The sequence below is a fragment of the Lonchura striata genome, chromosome 12, assembly GCF_050655825.1.
Source record: "Lonchura striata isolate lonStrDom1 chromosome 12, ASM5065582v1, whole genome shotgun sequence".
Classification (NCBI taxonomy): domain Eukaryota; kingdom Metazoa; phylum Chordata; class Aves; order Passeriformes; family Estrildidae; genus Lonchura; species Lonchura striata.
The window spans coordinates 15,578,493-15,597,484 of NC_140714.1; the positions used below are offsets into that span (position 1 = coordinate 15,578,493).

The 18,992-nt window shown below is 42.2% G+C and overlaps 1 long non-coding RNA gene across 1 annotated transcript in view; it reads right to left on the reverse strand.

Moving 5' to 3' along the window:
- The window catches only part of LOC110472603 (uncharacterized), a 141,847-nt gene that overhangs the window by 21,541 nt on the left and 101,314 nt on the right, over positions 1-18,992 (reverse strand). Inside the window, exons 7-10 of the long non-coding RNA XR_014958185.1 lie at positions 11,049-11,149; positions 9,864-10,009; positions 6,171-8,614; positions 824-5,998 (exon numbers count right to left, since the gene is read on the reverse strand). This is a non-coding gene — a long non-coding RNA (uncharacterized LOC110472603). The remainder of the gene's footprint in view (positions 1-823; positions 5,999-6,170; positions 8,615-9,863; positions 10,010-11,048; positions 11,150-18,992) is intronic.

Here is an 18,992-nt window from a genome sequence, read left to right on the forward strand (position 1 = left end):
TTTAGCACAAGTCAACTCCTTAAACCACCCAGCCTTAACTCTGGCACACCAGAGATGCCCACACGGATGATGCAGAGCTGTCCATGATGCTGCCATAGGAGGGAGAAAGCACAGAGAAATTCTTTCTGAGAGCAGGACAAGCACTTTCCAAGGTAGTGTTCTCATAGGTGGGAGAACTGGATTTAAATTCCTGAGGCTGAATCAGACAGGGAGTGAGGCTGAGCTGTTCCATATCCCTGCCAGGTTATGCTCAAGGATAATTGATTCCATGATTTACAGCCCTTCTGTCTGACACAGGATTTCCCTGTCTGCCTCCCCAAACCGTGGCCCTACAAGTGCTGTAAGAAGCAGAGAGCAGTGCCCAGGGCCAGCTGTGTTAAGGCTGGAAGAGGGGGGGATTTCCTGGCAGGACACAGCAGAGGCTGCCCTGCCCCTGCCTTGGGGTTCTGTTTGTGCTCTGGGAGCCTCAGTGGTGATCAGATATCAAAAATTGGTCAAAAGCTGAGCTATATTCTCTGTGTTGGCTTTTAACACAAATCTGCGTGAGTAGATTAATACTCCCAGATTTGTCCCTGGATAAGGATATCCATGCAGCTCTATTAGCTACAACAAATCCATAATGTAAAATGTACTGCCTTGCTAAAGCACTGTTTTTTTCCAAACAATATGTCAAATTACTGTCTCTGGACACCATGTAGAGGTGTGAGATACCACTGAAATAGTGTCCTGCCTAGGGCAAAAGAAAACCTCTCTAGCTAAGTTACACAGCTGTAATCAAACACAATGAAGGAATCATTTAATCTTGTGTTGCTTTTAGATTTACCTGTTACATGGTTCTTCTCCCACACTGCTAGAAAGTTCAGGAATGGTTCATTCTCTTCTGTTCTTTGCAGTGAACTGGACTTTCCTTGACTTTTAGAAAAAACACAAGACTTGAAAGAATGAAATCAAGAGTTATTGTCTGCTAAGCCACATTCCTATGCTCTCATACTTTTCAGTACCATTTTATGAGCAGACACACACACGTGCACACACATTGGTCCCACTGGGGAAATGGGGTTATTTTAAAAAACACACATAACTATGAGCAAATATCAGCTTCTTAGAGGTTTTTTTTTTAAATTGGCATTAAAAATGCATCAGTTGCTAAATTTAAAATTGTTAGTAAGTAAACAGTAGGTAGCATTATAGAGAGCCACTTCATAAAATTCTAATTATCCCTTTCCTATTTGTTGTGACATGCCCTCGCATGGATTATGGGTTTGGACTGGTGCCCAGTCCTCTGCTTTGAAAATGCAAAGTAAGCAGGAGAGGTTTGTGTAACCTCCAGTTGGGTTTCTGAGAGTGGTGAGGATATTTCGTGAGGCTGCTGCAAGTGAAGGGAGCTCAGGCTGTCTCACCTGCTTCTCCTCACCCTGTGCTCACCCCAGAGCCATCAGTGTTTTCCCCCACCACAGGAGCTGCAAGGTGGAGCGTCTCCAGACCCTTGTTGGCAGGGCAGGGGTGATACCTTCAGAAATGCACTCCAAAATCATTCATAAAGGGTATTTCTCTCCAGATACCCTCCAGGGACCCTGGCAGCATCCCCTCACTCAGGCCTGTCCATGCCAGGCTGCTGGGTTAGTCAGTCACTCCCCTCTCAAGGCACAGCAGCTCCTCTTGGTGCTCCCATCCCCTCCCTGGCATGGTGCAGAGTGAAATTCAAAACACCCCTCTCAAGTCTTTCAAGCAGGAAGTAAGGGAGAGGAAAACCTTTTGTGGGCACCTTTTGTGCCCTTAGTTTGTGTCCAAAAAGGGTCCTTCCACAGGGTAGAAGCCTTCCAAGCACGTTGCAGAGACAATCTCCCCTCAGCTCTGGGAGTGGTGGTGGCTGCAGTGGGATGGGCAAGAGGGACACCCATGGCAGCAGCCAGCTCTAACACAGTGCTGTGTACCTAACCTCAAGGCTATTACCATTATACAGCTTAGCCAAATGAATGGAGTAGAAAAACATTTACAGTTGCCAGAGGATTAATCTTCTGAATGATGCATGGATTTTAGAGAAATGCCTTTGATTTATATAATGCTCTACTAGGGGATATAATTTCAATTAGTAATTGCTAATTTTGATTTAGTGTGTTACATACTGGATACAGCAGGTTTATTATGGTTATATTATCTAATTTGTTATGATTTATATTTACCTTAATGGGAATATCTATTAATCAATAGATACTCTGATTAACTAGGGACTATTAACTATCCTGCAACACTGGAATAACACAATCAAGCCAGTAACAGACACAGAGTATCGTCAGATGCTGTGACTGATGCATCTAACTCTGAATTTTACCATGGAATAAATACAAAAAGTAAGTGATGATTATCAGACTCATAAATGAATATATCTGTTTGAACAGGCAGCATGTCAGATGCAGTAGCTAAGCTACTTGCCCACAGAGTCCAATTCTTCTCCAAGTGAATGATTTATATATTTTAATATGAAATGTATCACTCACCAAACAGCTTCTTCCACTATGTGATATATAAATTCCACCTGTCAAGCACATTTTGATATTGTAATATATCCTGTTGTCTTGCTTCTTTCAGGGGAGTCTGTTTCTAATTCCTTACATGTTTCCTGTCTCAGACTGATATCAGCAGCATCTCTCATAGCGTTACTGTCATGATGGCTACACAAAACCTCTGCTCAGGGCTCAGCACAGAGGTTTGGAAGCAGCTGAGGTGCCCTGGGGACATGAGGACCTGGCAGGGATCCCTGTTGTGCTCTGCTCCTGGGTATGCCCCATGCTGCTGCCTGGCAGCGTGGAAAGCTGCTAAAGGAATAAGGAATAGGGAGTTTTATCCAAAAAAATCACTCTTTGCCCCAGTCTCTGAGGAAAGTTGTGGAGAGCTGCAAGACTGAGAGAAGAGGGACAGGACCTCTAACCCCCACCAAAGCCCTTAGGAAGGGCTGTTTGTGAGCCTGTTCCACTGTTTTGATTACAAAAACATATACCAAGCTACTGTGGGAATAAGGGCTCTGTTTGGATCTTTGGTTTGAAAATACCTGCAAACTCCAGCTGTTTTCCAAAGATTCAGTGGCACTCTGCTGCCTTGGTGGACACTGCTTCTGTGCTGAGAGCTGGGAAAGGACTCATGAGATTAGGCAAAGACCCCTCATTGCAGAGGCAAGACAAGCATCCCTGGATGCTCCCTCTCCTTCCAGCCTGTGAATTGTTTGACACATGTCAGTCAAAGGAGCAGGAGATTCCCAGTGTCAGGTGGAAGGAAACCAGCACCTGGCTGTGACAGACATCACAGCTCCAGCCACACCTGCAAGGGAATGGTCACCCCCTTTTGCCATCCTTCCTCTGGGACCTGCTTCCAGAGCTGCATTTCTCAGCCTCTGCTCTGCTCAGGACCACCCACATGTCTTCCCATGGGAGCTGCAGCCCCCTATAGACCTCCCTTATCTGCAGTTCCCTGCATGGAACTTTCCTCAGTCTGTAATGACTCAAACAACACCCTATAGACCCAAAATCCACTTGCTCAACTGCTTCTCCAAAACCTCCACAACCTTCCTCTAGCACTTTGCACTCCCTCAAGCTTCAAGAGGCAAGAAACATCCCTAATATCCACCTTGCACTTTCTTTCCTGCAAAATTTGCACCCTTTTCTCTTGCTCTTATGGAGGAGGAGGCAGAGGACAACAGGCACAGAGCCCCTTCACCTATGGGATGGTGGCTGCCAGAGCTGAGACTTTCCCTTCCTGTGCTGAAGTGCTGCTGGTGCTGACAGATCATTGCTCCTGCCCTCTCCTCCTCCTTCCTGCAGGCCATTTTGCCTGGGGTGAGAGGGGACTGCAGACATTTGGCTGAATCACAACATGCAGGGGACTTATTGTACCAAAAAGGGAGAAGGAATTGTCACCTGTGGACATCAGTGATTATAAATCATGTCAATGGCAGAGGGCCTCTGTCAGCTGAGACCTAAAGCAAGACTCCCAGTTCAGCAAAATTAACTGGAAAATTTGGAGAAACAGAGGAGAGGGCAAGCTATCTTTTGATTACCAAAATCAAACTCCTTAACTCCTCCAAGGCAGACCTAGAAAAGACAAAATGTATTAATCCACTGCACTTCCAGGGCCGAGTGAGCCAAAAAAGCCACTATTTGCAGAGTAAGCAAGAGCATATATAGAGCATATGCAGCAGAGGAAAACAGAGGCTAGTTCCAGCAATTAAAAACAAAAACAACAAACCACCGAAACAAAACAACCCCAGAGTAAAGATTTGAAAACCATATGCAGGTTTCTAGGTAACCAGCCCTATTTTTCTGATGCATTGAGGGCTGACTGCTTCCCACTGAAATCAGTAAGGGGCAGTTGATTGCCTGGTACATTTGGAAATCAGGCCAATCCTCCAGGAGCATGAGCAGCAGTCTGAAATGCCTGATTATGCCCCATTTGAAGTCTGATACACAGTCTGATGCCATCTGAGCCACAGCACAGCACTGTGCCTGCTGTTCAGAGACTTGTCTCTCAACATGCACGTCCTCTGCGAGGGTGGGAGCAGAACCTTCCTGCCAGTCAGACTGGGGATGGAAACCTCTCTTTCCATCACCACACATTCCACCCACCCTTAGAAAATTGAATAGATCAGCTGCAATTATGAAAAGGAAAACCTTTCATAGTTCCTGCAGCACATCATCAAACACTGTATGTCATGTAATGCAGAGATAAAGCAATGGAAGCTTAAATTTGCAGGTAAATAAGACCTGCATGGAACTGTGACCTGTCCTAATCTACTCACAGGCAGACACTGAGCAAAAGGTGAGTCAAACAAAGTTAAATACAAGCCTGACAAAAAAATATTTCCTAACTTAAAAATTCTCCAAATATTGGCTGTGAAGATTTATCTTTCCTGTGCTGGCTACTGCTGGGCTTCAGTGAGCACTTCGGATTTTGGGCAGGTGCTCTGCTCACCTTTCTTCCCTTTATTCCCATTTGGTGCCCAGTGGCTGCTTGGGAATTGTGCTGTGTCCTTCCATGAGCACCTTCCCACCTAAGGCAATCTCTGGCACCCTCAGGCAGTGATTTACTGCTAAATCACACAACAAAACTGGCTATATCCTTTATAAATTCATAAATCCCAAGTAGGACAGTTTTCCCATTATGGCTCAGCTTTGTTTCAGTGTGTAACCCCCATTGCTGAAGGAGACACAATAAATCCTGGGGCTGTGAAATCCATTGTATTTATATATGAGGCTGCTTTTGGTCTCCATTTCCCAGTCACAAATAAACTGAGATCTTCTGAGTTTGCCACAGGGGTATTTATAGATTGCAAATGGTGGCACATAAAATCAATTGGATCCTATATTTTCTTTGGGACATTTTATTGTTTCCTGTAAGTCAATGAATAATTTTCCCATCCTACAGATTCTTTTCCAAAAAGTCTGAGCTTAGATTTCTTCATACTCTTACTTTATGCTTATAAGGCTGTGATTTATGCATGCACAGTCCCGCCCTTCTTGCAGCAGAAAAAGCAGCACAAGAAACTATTTTTATTATAATGAAATGGTTTTTTGTCACTTTTTTGTTTTCTACCTTCTAATGTTTCTTCTTGCAGTTACTTGGGTAACATAATCACAGAAATTCCTATTATGCATTTATAACAGCCCAAGTATTTTTGAGAGTTTTGGGCAGCACCATTGTATCCAGAGGTGTTAGACACAGTCCCATCACAAAATGAGTATTTTCCCAAGTCCAGCCACCACACAGTATAAACCTGCAGGTTTTACAGGAGCTGCAGCCACAGCCACAGCCTCTCCTCTGGTCCCCAACAGTGAAATATCAATAGTCTTAGAGGACCACAAGAGGGAACAACTTCCATTGTTAAATCACTAAAAAAGTGAAGAAGAAAATGAAGCCGATTGAACTCACCTGAGTTGTGTGTGAGCTGTGTGAAGGGAACTTTTTTACCAGACCAAATCAACAAGGTGTGCTGGGGAATGGAGTCATTCTATAAATTTAAAAGCAGAGAAAGAATATAAAAACCAACACTGATTGTATCAGTAGTTAACCTGATAGAAACAACAGCAAAATAAACTAATATATTTTCTTCTTTTACTTCCTGCCAATTGTGTCTTTAGCCACAATTCAGAAGTGAGGATCTATCTGTATATTGAGTGTACCTTGGGACACAGTCAGATATCAGTGTCAGATACTGTGCATGGACTGCTCTGTGGTACCATGGGACATGCACAAGTTCCTGAAGAACAAAAATCCTCCCAAACTTCTGTTCCTTTGTCCTTCCCTGGCGTGGCTCTGCTGCCCAAAGGGTGTACCAGGATTTTCTCTGAGTTCAGCTCCATATCAGGGCAGTTTTGCAGAAATCTTGTCAACTGCAGCAGGACTAATTCACTGGGTGCTGCTGAAAAAAATCAAGCATTTGAAAAGCACTTCTTTTTTTTTCTTTGTCAAATACTCAAAATGGCAAAAAAGGTCAAGGATTTTTATTTTTTTCTGTTAAAGTAAATACATTTATACTAAAATACTTGAAACAAATTTTGCTTATTGCTGAAACAGCTTTATGTTAAAATTACTAAAATATAAGAAATGAGTTGTTGAATAGTGTAGCTTATCCTTACTCTTTGACTTATTTATTACTTTTCTGCAGTACTTTGCAAACCTCACAAATAGTTCTATAATTCTCTGCAATCATATTTCTACATGTGAATTTTGCTGTGAAGATCTTGCTTTTTCTGTACGTAGGCTGGAGTGGGATGTCTGAAGAATATCCAGAGCACCAACACAGACATATCTGGTAAAAAAGAAGGCAAAAACCACTGTAATTTCTTCTGCATCTGTCAGCCAGAGGTGCTCATTATACAGAACATCAGTGACAAGAGCAGGAGGAGAAATACAGGGTGCAGTATGTGCTCAGGTTAAGTGAGAAGTGATTAACATGTTTTCCCAGTCAGATTTTGACTGGTTTGAAGCTCTAGTAATCTTCTGGCATTTGATTAATCTTTTCATTTCTAGAGCAGTGCCTGTAAAGATCAGACTTTAGACAGGACTATAAATGATGCAATATTAGCAGGCCTTGAACTTCTCATATGAAGGATATAAAGATGCTAACAGGGTATAAATAGGTGTAGCCACACAGGAGGCTGAGAAAGGCTGAAGATGCTGATCACACATCCAGGCTCCAAGAGATCATTCCATAGCAGAAGTGCAGAGGGCTCTGTTTACCTGGCCACAGATTCCCAGCTCTGCATTGGGAAAGGCAGTAGGAATATTCAGGAATACCAGCCAGGGATACCTGGACACATTGCATCCCTTTCTAAAACACCCATGGCCTCTAGGAGCTGTGAATCCCAGGGCTGCCTCCTGCCCCACATCTGCTGCATCCCCTCTGTGTCCCACTTGGCCCAGCTCTTCAGTTACCACCCAAAGCATCGGGGCCAGCTCTTTTAGATTCCTGCTTCTCTCCCAAACATGCAGACAGCATGGGCTCAGCACCTCTGCCTCCCCTTTATCTTCTGCCTCTCCAGCTGACAGGGCATCTCCAGCTGCAGCAGACACAGATAGTCAATTCTAGGGCCAAAAAAGGGCAGGCAAAGAAAATACAGTCAGAATCCCAGACCTGTTTTTTAGCCACATTTTTCTAGAAACAGTGCAGGCACTTCAGGTCTCCTAATTGCACAACTAAAAACCCTAACCCCACCTCCCAAGAGTCAAGTGAAATTAGCCATTCTGTAAAGCTCAAAAATACAGCAATTAGACTGACCTCACGTTTAAAGTCCCCTCTAGCAACTGATCTCTGCAGGACAAGTGCAGTGCTTCCTCTGAAGTTCAGCTGTCTGTAGAGTACAACAATAGCAGGCAAAAGGCTCAGGTGCTTTGTACCAAAAATACTTTGCCCATGCGCTGTCGTGTCCAGCTCACAGAGAAACCCCATGTTTAGAGAAAGATGTTTTGATAAAGAGGCAAAATGAAGTGTTGCAGGTAGAGAGGCACTGCTGGAAAGGGGGAGATGAGAGAGCTCAGCCTCAGAGCTGTGCTTGGAGCACGACCTCCCTGCTCCAGGGATGGGGAAAGGCTTTTCCCTTGCCAGCCCTGAAGCAGCTGATTGGAACATCAGCCTTTCTTTTCATAGGACAAGAAATTAGGTCAAAACTTTCTAGGAAATTTCTGCTGCCTGTTTTAGAACGTGGTTCAAAAGATCAAAGGAGAGGAATTCTACAGAACCCCGTGTGTAACCTTGTGTGGAAGCGAGGCATTAACAGAGAAATCCTGTGCCTGAGCACTGCTGAGCTGACAGCCAGGGCCTTACCTGGAACAAAAGCTCTGCACAGCTCTGCAGCTGCACAAGGGAAGGCAGAGAGCACAAAAACTGAGAGCAGCCCCTCCATCAGCACCTGCCCCAAGGACAGAAATACCACAACACCATTCATCCCATTAGCTTTGGGATGGTTCCTCACTGCTCCCAGCTTGGCTGCAAAGAGCTTTTACCAACAGCAACAAATCTTCCCCAAGCAGTGCAGTCTTTATCAGTAGCTGGAGCTCCTCAGTCGTGTCCAGTATTGAATTGTTCCTCCTTCCAAAGCACTATTTTGATTAGGTGATCTCTTCCCTGAAAGGAAAAAAAAAAACCCACCCAAACACACTTAGGGCCAGATTTTAAAAAAGCTTTTGGAATCCTGCTTAATTTAAATGCATGACAGCAGGCAACTCAGCCTAATTCTCCACTTGAGCACACAGTCTACTGATTTATGCACACCAGTGAAATAGCTTTTGCAGATGCATATTTTGCCTTTTGCTTTATCCTACTTGTTTTTTAATAACTTACCATTACTTATGATTTCCTTAATTCAGACTTAAATTAGATAAACAATCAGCTGGGACACAGTCTGCATTGACCAATTTCCTCCAGTGGTTTGAAAGTGGAGTTCACTGGACTTCTTTTATCCCAAGTCACCTTGTGGTGTTTTGGAGCAGCCCTACCTTAGAGAGAGGAGAGGAAGCTGAGCCTTGCTGTGAGTAATGGGGGCAAGGGAAGAGCTGAAGGGTAAACTCCACATGTCCTAAACTCCTCCCAAACTCCCAGAGGGAACTCTGAATTGCACAATAAGAAGACTTTTATCACTGATAAATCCTCTTGCAATTTCCACACTGATGTCTCCATAGATCCCTCTGATTCATGAGGTAATTTGGCTGTTGACACTTGATGGAATTAAATACTCTAGAAGAGCATTTCTGTCCCAGAGCAGGTAAGAGAGTTTTAACTCTTTTTTTGATAGCTGACGTGGAAACAAGTGGTTGGACATGAAGCTCATCTCTACATGATGAATAGATTTCAAAACATTCCAGAAACAACTTTCTTTAGAAGAGTCAAAAGACACAAAGAACTTCTTGATCAATGAACAGTGGGTATTTTTGCTGAATAGAGGAGAATATTGGATTGCAGGATGCAGTATTAGATAAATATCCTAAGCAAATAATTACCACTGATTGTAATTAATGGTGCAGTATAGCTTGGTTCCCAAAACATTTCCACCTGATTATACAGCTCCTTTAAAATGACACCAGAATGTGGAAACTCAACAACTGATCCTTGAAAGTATCCTTCAAAGACATATCCTTGTGGGTTGAACTCTTAATTGCCACAGTGTTACATTCTTGATACCCTAAACCACCAGAATTTCAACATTTACTAGTGTAAAATTATGCTATTAAAGTTTTTACTCCTTTCAATATTGTATTATGTTTTTTAAGACATGAGTTGTTCTCCATCATTAATATTTTCTTGGGGTTTTTTTGGTTCACTTTCAAGGCCAAAAGTCCACAGGCAGGATTTCTATCAGTTTTAGTTGGAGTCTCACCTGATTAGAAGCTGCAGCAATAAGTTTCATGATCGCTCACAGAGCTTGAGATTTCAGCTTTTCCTGACGTGTTCTTCTAGATTTGATTTCAGTCCAAAATGTGCCTTTCTGGTTGGAATTAAAAGCCAGTTAATTTTCAAAATTCCCTGTAAAGGAGAGACATTGAAATAAAAATGGTAAAAAACAATCACCTCAGATCAAGACTGAGGTAATTTGAAACAGTTTTTTATTTAATTGTTTATGTTTCTTGTTTGACCTGACTTAAATTAGTCTTGCTGTATGACACAGCAAGAACAGCATTGCTTTCTAATAACAGCATTAATCACAGCATAAAAATACTTCTTGGTAATGTACAACAGTTCTTGTGAGCTGAAAATAAAAAGTAATGTTCATCTGCCTACAAGGATTAAAGTAAATAAAAATGAAATACACTACTGGGATTACAGCATGGGAGACGACTGGAAATGCTGGCGTGATTTGACATCTAACAGCTAACTTTGCTGGTATTAGCAGGCTGTGAAATTATATAAAAAATGCAAAAAAACAGAAGAAAATATAATGAGTTTCATTTAAAAATTTCTCTTTTTGATCTTTTATCCAGAAGAAACTTTCTGTTCTGCATTTTGTCCCACACCACTTTTTAAGAAGGAGCCTTTGCAGCAACAGCACTAATTAGTGTTGTGGTTTAACTTGGAGGCAGCCAAACACACAGAGCCCTTTGCTCCCCACCACAGGATGGGGAGAGAATTGGGAAAAAGCTGAAATAGTTTTCTAGTTTAATAGGTCAGAAGAGGAAGGAAAACCAATAATAATGATAAAAGAATATACCAAACAAGTGATGCCCAATGCAGTCCTCAGCCCAGCCATCCCACTGCCAGCTCCCCCTTTTTTTGTTTACCATATCTCTTGTTTTTGTTTGTTCAGAACACATGCAAGGCAATTTTATTTCACAGGCTCTTCAAGTGTTAATGTGGAAATGATTCAAAAGTTCTAAATGTGACACCAAAGCCTGTTGTTCCGTGGGTCTGGGTATAGAAAAGGAGAAGCTGCAGGGAGCAGCTGCCTGGCAGAGAGAGGCAGGGTGATTCCAGGAGCCACGCTGGCCTGGCCACGTCTGTGAGCTCAGGGAACCTGCAGGAGGATGCCCAGGAGATGAAGGAGCCCATTTGGACAATCATTCCCCACCTGCACTGACCAAAGGCTCCAGCACCACAGGAATAAAGGTTCTCTCAGCCTGAACTGCCACTTCACACAGAGCCAACAGCAGGGAATCCATCCAGAATATTCTGTAGGATAAAAAGGAAATGGACTTTCAAAACCATTGCATTCTCTCTCATGTCAGAGACACTTCATCAGTGTTTTGCAAAAGCACACCAAGTAATTTGGTTTGAAAAGCACCACATTAGTACATTTTGGCTTTCAAACATGCTTTTTTCCAAAATAATCATTTTTATGCACGCAAATACTTCAAAGGGAAGGATTAGAAGAAACAACACTTCTTATCCCTCCCCTATTTCATGTATCACCAGGATGGTGATCTCTAATACCAAATGCAACTTGCACTTCAGTCAGCACTGAGGCAAAGGAGCATTATCTGCTGAGCAGCTTCATTATCTCATCAGCAGCTCCTCTGTTTCCCTGGGGAGCTCCTGGCCAAGGCCCTGCTCCTGCCTGCACCTGGTGAGTGCATTCACCCTGGCAAGGCCACGGCAAGAGGCACATGAGCAAAGGTCCTCCGAAATGGAAATTACTCATGAGTTTTTAATGCAAATCAGAAGAGGTCAGTCAAAATAAGCACACAGAGAAAACTAATTGGAAGTGAAGTATGGACTCAAATGATAAAATATAGCTCAGTTTTATACAGCTCAATGATCACATGCATTTACTTCTAACATCCAAGGACAACAGCCTAAGCAGCCAGTTCACACTTTTCTTTCTGTCTGTAGTGATACCTTTCAAGCACAAGTATGTCAGGTGGGTAACATTATTTCTTGAATAATTTCACCATAACTTCAAAATATTTTCTAAAATTAACAGCACCGTCATATAGGCATCATTGACTTAAGTAATCTGATAGCCTACAAAACCTGAACATACTTTAGAAATAAGACTTCTGGATGCAATGACAGTTTTTAAAAAAACACACAAGGCAAAAAATAAACTCAAAAAACTCATACAAAAAACTTCATGAACATTGTGAGGATGAGGGCAAGCAAGCCCACTGGGTGCTTTATTTCCAGTTTAGAATCCACATGGAGCATGCAGATATTTTAAGTTGGGAGTTTTAATAGGACCAGTTTGTTTTAAAGGTTTACAAATTTTGCAGTGAACCTTCCCAAAAAGTGAATCCACGTTCCTTGGATGGATGGAGGAAAGTGGGGCTGCCAGCTCCTGCCCAGCCTGAAGGCACAGGGAGGTGCCCAAGCTGCAAAAGCTGCACCACTGAGCTGCAGGGCTTTCACCTCCCTACAAAGCCTGCAAGAGTAAGAGAAATGACCAGTCATAATATTGTGAATTCTTCAGAAATCTGGGAAATTAATCCAGACCTAAATCCAGACCTCTGTTTCACAGCAGACCCACATCTATTTTAGAGCCCAACCTAAGGCATGAAATTCTTTTATACAATTGAAATGCTGTAAGGGAAACTGCTGCCCAGGCTGCTCCTGCCTCCTCTCCCTGCCTCGGTCCTGTACAATTCAAAGGAATGACCAGACTGGAGCAATGCTGGGGCACAGAGAGGAACCACTCCAGTGTTCTGCTAACAAGTCATGAGCTGAGCTTCCTGCAGGTACACATGTAGCTGTTAAATAAAGAAAATAAGAGCACCAGGCTGGCAGAGATCTCCTTTGGAGAGGTCACAAAGCAATCGCCTTTCCAGCAGGTGAAAATCACTGCAGGAGAAGGGGGCTCAGCTTCTGCACAAACACAACTGATCGTGGTGAATGTATAAGCATCTGTTTCCATGAGCCAGATAATTGGGTCCTTGGGAAGCAGACTAACAAGAGGAAGGAAATCTCTAGAATTCAGATTTTGTTTTAAGATGCTCACTTTTTGCCAGCAATCATTTTATACAAGAGCAGTGACTAAGTGCAGATACAATTGTGGTTGTCCTGTCATGTTTCCTGGGTTCTGTTCCTCTCTAAGGGGGATAATTTCCCAGAGATCATGGTGTCACAGCACTATCACCTTTTACTCTAATATCTTTTTTCCACCTCTTCTTTCTCCTGCACCCACTGAAATCTGTGTGAACACCTAAAAATATACATGACTTGGCAGATCTTTGCTGGGGCTCCTCTCACATCAGCAGTCTGCTTAAGGCATTGTGTACCAAAAGCTGAACATCATTATGAGTTATCCAACCAGCTGGTAAAATGTTACTTCATTTTTGTTTCCATGCACTGATTTCCCCCTTGATGTGACAGCCCAATCTCCCACTCACTCGCTGTCAGCCACTGTTTCCCTTTGATGCTGACACTCAGTCATTCAGTCTTTTCAGTCTACACCTTCCTCAGCATTATGTGTACTCTGGCTGTGGGTTTGGCATGCTGGAATTGCTCAGGAAAACTTCCTTTCTTTTGTTTAAAAATAACCTAAAGTATTTCTTCATTGTTTAAGGAAATAATTTCCCCTTGGAGAATGAAAATGTGCTGTCTTCTGTATGTGTGCTCTATATTGCAAAACAAATACCTTGTGTATATTTATATTTACATATACCTGTATTTTGTGCCTTTTGTAATTTTAGAGGCAAAATCTTCAGTGACCCCATGCAGTCACCATGGATCCCTGAGCAGCCATTAGAAATCTGCACTCAGCTGCTTGCCCAAGTTCCAGGAAGGTAATGTCCACCCGTATCCCTGATGTCTAAAATTCCCCAGCAGAAAAGATGTGATTTCCTTCTCAAGCTAAGGAACCCATCCAGCTCAAGGCACGTGCTTTTGCTGGGATTCAAGCTGGCAAACAGGGAGACACTGGAAGTCACCTGCAGGTAATTGCACCTTAAAAGAAAATCAGCATTCATAGACTGAACACAGAGTATTTGTTTGATTGGAGGTCTCAATTCTTTGCAGAAAATTGGGAATGTTAAAGCACTGATGCTTTGATTGCTAGGGCTGACAGTTCTCTGCACTGTGAAGTTGGTTTGAAATGTTAAAGGATCACAGCCAGACTTTGGATGATGAGCTTTCTGTTACAGACTGATGCTCCTTCCTTGAGCCTTGTACCTAAATAAAGCTTTTGAAAGGGTCTTTCTTCCTACACTCCAGCAATCCCAGCCCAGCCATTCACTGAATGTTTAAAGCTGCCCTCACTCTTTACACAAGACAAAGGGGATGGACATCTGAAAACCAGACTCATTTTGGCTGCTGAGTTCAATTATCCACCACTGCAAAAGCACCAACATGCTGTCTTTAAAAACCCAAAATAAAATTGAAAAAAATCCCAACATCAACAACCCCAAACATATTAAAGAAGGAGTAGGTGATTCCACTCCCATTGCCCACCTTGACACACCTTAAAAGCTTCATTTTCTCAGGAAAAACATTGAGTTTTCAGATTATTAACTAATTTATATTCCATTTTCTAAATTTTCTGTAACATTCAGAAATCTTTCTTAAGGAAATAAATAAATTGATTTTTTTTTATAATTTCTACTTTAGGTGAGCTCTGATCACTCTCTGCTCCTTAAGGGGTCCTTGCTATATCTCACTGGTAAATCCTTCACATTCTCTTCAAAATAGTGAAAGAAAAAACAATTCAGGTCTCCATGCATTGATTATTTCAGGCATGGCTGGGAAGCAAATGTGACTGGCTCTAATCACAGTAGGTGTGATTAGAAGCAATATTTAAGTAACTGTCAGATCAGGAGAATACCTTAATGGAAATTGGCTACAAAACATATCTTCATTAAACAATGACCTGACTCCACACCAGCACTATTCAACATTCCTCTCTGCCACCACTGTCAAAAATTTAGACTGCATTTGACAAATGTGGATGAATGTCTAAAAATTTCCCTTAATGGCTTGGGGTTTTTTGGGTTAGGGTTCTGGAGTCACTTAGCACTTAAAAAACACTTGTTTAAAATTTAAAAAAATGGGGCAAATTTCCCTGGTACAAACATTTAGGAATTTTTAAGAAGAGAGTGCTATATATTGGACAGCTTGAATTTTGTGTGTGAGAGTGTGGGAGTATTGCATCACTGCCTATTTGCACTTCCCAAATGTGATGTGCTCAGTGTTACTCTTGTGTGATCTGTGGCTACAGGTTGTTAAGGAAGAGGAGATGGCATCTGTCAGGAAAGAGCAGAAAATTCCAGTGCCACCACAGCAACCCACTCCTGGTGCCTTTCCCTTGCACAAAACCAAGGGAGGATGGGCACTGGAGCCAGGCTGCCAGGGCAGCCCTCTGAGAGGTCTTGCAGTCTGGACCTGGTATTTACTTTAATCCAGTATGGCCTGAGCTGTGTGGGATTTGGCATGGTAAAAAAATCCCAGGTTTTATAAAACTTTTTTTACAAGGATATGCTTTACTGTGCAGAGACAGAGAGTGAACAAGAGTTCCTGTCACTGCTGCTGGCAAATGAGTCCAGCAAAGGATGTGTTTGACAGCAAAAGAGATTTCTGTAGTGGCCCTTTCAGCCTAAGGAAAATGATATTTAAGTCTAAACCAAAGGACTGAAGGTCAGATTGCAAAAGAGCTGGTATTCCTAATTGTAAACAGATTTTGGGAGAGCTCCATCTGTATTGGCCAAGTACTTCTCAGTTTCTGACCACAAAACCAAACATTGAACTTTTTTTAAAACCTCTGATGCTTTGAGCCATGCTACAGCCTATATTAAAAAATCTTTTTAATATTTCAAGGTTTTCTCAGTGCCAAGCTATTAAATGTGTAGACTGATTTCCTTAGAGCAAAATCCTTCCCCAAAAACCTGGAAAGAATGTCAGTCAAAATAGTTAATTACTAACAAAAAAAAAAACAACAACAAAAAAAAAAAAAAAAACCAAACAAACAAAAAAAAAAAAAACAGTAATTGACTGCATGGATTTTAATTTTATGAGATAGCCTTATCCATGTGAGAACTCTCCAAGCTGAGGCTGGAGAACAATGGCTCCCTGAACACAAAAGCAGTTCCCAAATCACAGCAGAGATTGTAAGGTTGAATTTGACCTTACTTGCTCCAATAAAAATTCAGGTTATGTCCATAAAAATGAGCAAGAAGGAGGTAACAAAAGGGGTGAGAATGAGAAGAGAATGAGGGGAATTTGCAAAAAGCTGCAGCTAAAACTACACTGAGCCTTTCAGCAACAATGCTCTCTAGGTGGTAAACAGTTTAGCAGACTGCTAGCTACAAAAAAGTCCCTACAAAGCACCTCAAAAGTGGTTATTAGACAGATTTCTTGCATATTCTTTCTTCCCTGCCCAGCAGTAATTGGTCTCAAACAGGGAACAGTGACAATGCCAGACCTCCACATCGGGTGACAGGTATTCCCACTAAGAGCAGCAGTGCCCATTGTCAACACTTTAGCTCAAGTTTCAAGCTTGGATCTTTTTCTAGAGGCCCTGCATTTATATAAGAATTGCCAGGAGAGTGTTTTAAAACTATTATTAAGGCTCTGAGTTGTGGGGGGAAGCTCTGAAGCGCAGCACAGAATAAAAGCTGCATTGCCAGAGCTCAAAGCCCAAAGATGACTTAAAAGCCCCACCAGCCCCTTGCTGTGCATCACCTTCAGCATCACCTCCTTTTCTCACAGACATTGTTTTAGAAGTGTTTAAAGGCTCCTGGCTTTGCCTAGATGTCCATGAAGCAAACTCAGGTGCCCCTCAAAAGGTGCCTGTGGAGACCTTACCCAGACCAGCTGCAGCAGCAATTAGAAGAAGCAGCACAATATCTTCAGATTTTTGCAAGTTCCAGCAACATGCAGCTTCAAAAGTGAGAGGTTTTTTATCCCCTCTTGATTACGCTCTTGGGTTCAGCATATGGTTTGACTGTTTCCTTAACAATTTGACACACATCTATGAGTTAAAAATAGCAAACAATCCACCCATTTTTCCTAGCAAAAACTGCACATACAGAATATTTGAATTCTGTGCAGTGACAGGCCAAGTCTACACCCTGGTCTGTGCTGGACTATGACTAATTTTGCCTGATTTTTTTTTTCTTTTTATTTTATTTTATTTCTATTTATTTTATTTATTTTATTTTATTTTATCTTTTTATTTTCTTTTTATTGTAAAATCCATATTTTACTACATAGGTCTCCCTTTGTATTCAGTACAGCACACCCCAAACCCATGGATAAAAGGCAGTAGGTATTGACAGTTTTGTCTGCACTGAGTGAAAAGCTAAACAATTAATAAATAAACAATTGTCAGTGCTGATATGACTGATATAAAGATGCTCTCTACACTAGACAGTTTCTCCATCTGGAAGCTCACAGTAATAAAATTGATACCTTTGCTACATGTCAGCAGCATGAGGCTGACAAGTGGCAGGTTTAACTGCAGCTCAGTTACTTCATTAAAAAGAGCTGTTAATTTAAACTGAAAGGAGAATCCATTCTTTTGGCTGCCCACCAGAAATGCTTCCCACAAAAGGGAAGATGCAGCAGCTCTGCTCATCAGTTCAAAAGTTCATTTGAATGATGCACAGGAGGGCATTAACACAAGGAAATGTAAAGGAAACCCTGTTTACAGCTGGTTCCACAACTGGATTCCATTAGGAAAAGACTGACATGACTATTTTAAACCCCTAAGAAAATTTTAAGCAGAAGCAGAACATCTTGAACAGATCACTTGAAATTTTGTTCACAACTCTTCTGGCTCATGCTGCCCTCCTGGTGGCTTTGCAGTCCTGTACTTCATGTCACTATTCTCCTTCATGAACCATGCTATATATTTTAGGTAGTAAAACAGGTAATAGCTCCCAGCTGTTGGCCTCTGCAGAGTATTTAGGGAGCTCCATGTAACAGCTCACCACAGCATGTGCAGTTTGGACGTGGACACTTGCTCAGGCAAGACTGAAAGCAGGGAGACTCCCACTCCCCACTGATATCTCAGAGCTGCTCCTTTCTGCTCTGCCAGCATCCCAATTAAAGGTTTTCAATTTTTTGATGAAAACAACGTACTTAGGAAAAGGACAAGAAAAAATCCCTAACAAAATCCCAGTGAAACATTCAGGAAAGGACACTTTCTGACCAGAAGAGTTCAAAGCACCAGTATCTACCAGTATCCCCCTGAAAGCTACTCTGTGTTCTGTGCTTACTGTGTGCAAATTAGAACATAGGAAAAAAACCTACTTGTTCATCCTCACATTCACAGAGCCTCTCAAGTGGAACAGAAATCCCACAGACAGGATTTGTTCCCTGATTCATTTGACACATGCAGCAAAGGAGCAGAGATCCCATGGAGGAAAGAGCAGAGAGTGTAGAGCAGGGCTACCAGAGGATGGGCTCCATGTGCCAGCTCAGAGCAGTTTAGGAAATAAGACAAAGCTGCTCACATAACTGTTCCTACAGCTACACTCAGCTAAATTTAAGTCCACGTGAAGCAGTTGAGTGCTTCAACCTTTCTGGAGTTGGACAGAGCTTGCAGGAGGAACAGAGTAACTCAATCACCCAGAGGCAGCTCTTGGCAGGGCTGAGATTCCCTTCAGAGGGATTAGACAGGCAGGAGAAGAGCAGTGTAGCAAAGGAAAAGCAAATGAAAGGAAATGGAGATGAAACAAGATTCTCCTATTGATTTGCACTGAAAGATGAATTGCTTGCTTATCATTGCAGTTGTAAATGAAAGCTGTGCCAAAAGGGTGTAGCTTATATAGGAAGCCAAATTAAATATATTTTCTTCCTTGCTTTATGTGGAGAATGTGCATGACTGCAGAAAGTTACTGCAGCAAGAGCTGGAAAACAAATAAAACAAAATAAATGCATCCCGCATTGGAGTGTATGAATACATTACACATTCAATACACGTGAGAGTGTATGACTCCGGCAGACCTCCAGCCAGAGCCATGCACTGCTCACACCTCAGGGCACAGCAGTATTTCCACACACAAGCAAGAATTCCAGCAACATCAGCCAAGTTCTGGCTGTTGGCAGGTGCTGAACCTCGTCCTTGCACAGAGCACCTGCCCTG